This window comes from Lactuca saligna, chromosome 3 (assembly GCF_052625555.1).
Source record: "Lactuca saligna cultivar CGN05327 chromosome 3, ASM5262555v1, whole genome shotgun sequence".
In the NCBI taxonomy this organism is placed as follows: Eukaryota; Viridiplantae; Streptophyta; class Magnoliopsida; order Asterales; family Asteraceae; genus Lactuca; species Lactuca saligna.
The window spans coordinates 144587226-144588914 of NC_136419.1; the positions used below are offsets into that span (position 1 = coordinate 144587226).

Sequence of the window (1689 nt, forward strand, 5' to 3'; positions counted from 1 at the left end):
ATGAGACGATTGAAATTGACAATCCAATACAATCATCTTTAAGATTTTAAGCTGTGACAAATCTATAATATATCTTGACCAACACAACCATCTTTTAAGATTTTAGGCAACGATTAAAAGTATGATCGTAAAAATAAATGATGTGTTTAAAGTTTAGTAATATTTAATTAGTGAATTCTAATTAAATTGGTTTAATGTTAATCTTTAATTTGAGAAAAATATTTTAATATAATCAAATCAAAATTTGATATCTAAATAAGTTTTTAAATATTAGAATAATTTAAATTTAATTTGAATATAAAGATGAATTTTATAGTTTAAAATTTAAATCGGATATATAGTTTTAAAATTTATAAAAGTATTTAGAAAAATATTTAAAGTTTTGAACATAAACCAATTTTAACCTAAAGACGCCTCCGACCTAGTCTACCGTTCACTTCTCTCAGCCTCCACCCTCCTGTTCTCTCTTCACCACTTCGATCGCCGGCCAGATACTGACGTCGATCGTAGCTCAGACTACGGACGTCGACCGCCGCTCGGGATGTCGACGGCAGCTGCGACAGTGGTACTCTTCCTCTGCGCTAAGCACTATCCAGACGGTACCCTTCTTCTACACCGGTCTGTTTCCCCGACGTTGACCGGAGAACTAATCTGCGCCGGCGAGCTGCATCTGAGAAGGTATTCTTACACCTTTCTCGTTTTCTGATTTGTGTGTGTGTGCGCGCGTGTGTGTTTTATATGCTGACATCAGATAATCTGGTGCTGAACATGAAACAATTTTTCTGATTTTTTTATGCTGATGTTGTTATGATGATATTGTGAAGCTAAAATCTGCAATCTTGTGTATTATGAAGCTGAACTCCGAAATTTGTGTTTATTTTGTTGAAATTTAATATCGTGAAGCTAAAATTTGTGTTCCGAAATTATGAAGCTATATTAATTTGGTTTCATTTTTTACCATAGGCTACTTGTTATTGATCTTGGTTATAACTTTTTTTAATTTGTACAACTGATGATGACAGTGTGGCGAGTATGAGAAAAAGAAGAAGACATGAAAGAGTTTTGGGGGTTTCAGATTAATTTAATTAAATATGAGTAATGTTGTTTATTTGGGTCAATTCCACTGTTATTGGTTATTAGTTATTACAATGACTTATAAAACCAATATGGCTACAAATGCTTGTAAGGTTCAACATTGTCATACAATCAGGCTTCAAGTCCAATCTTATCATTTTAGCATATACCGTCAAAGCTTCACCTTCTCTTCCATGTTTAGCAAGAGCATAATCACTGAAGTCCAAATGTTTGAATTCATCTTCGTAATTGATGTTAAGAAAAAAACTTTTATCAAGCACTTAAGGGAGACACAATTAGAGTAACCCCAAATTAGATTGTTTCTTACACACATGTAGTAATCTCATGCTTTTATGATCAACCGTCTTCAAACTTCTAATTTTACTATGAGAGCAATTTTTTATATTTGTGGTTAGTGTTTGCTCGTCGGGACAGAGATCTCTTAGTCCCGACAAACGCAAGCTAATCACAATATGAAAATTTTCCTCGATGATGCAATTAAATGTTTTCAAGACGGCTCATTCTTATATTATCAAATAATCAAAGTACGAGATTACTACATCTTTATGAGAAACAACCTAATTAAGGGTTATTCTAATTGTGTCTCTTTTGAGT

The 1689-nt window shown here is 33.0% G+C and overlaps 1 long non-coding RNA gene across 1 annotated transcript; it reads left to right on the forward strand.

Moving 5' to 3' along the window:
- The first annotated feature begins 389 nt into the window (after positions 1–389).
- On the forward strand, positions 390–1239 carry LOC145037338 (uncharacterized). The gene is made up of 2 exons (XR_013678781.1): positions 390–678; positions 1023–1239. It is a non-coding gene; the product is annotated as an uncharacterized LOC145037338 (long non-coding RNA).
- The last annotated feature ends 450 nt before the right edge of the window (positions 1240–1689 follow it).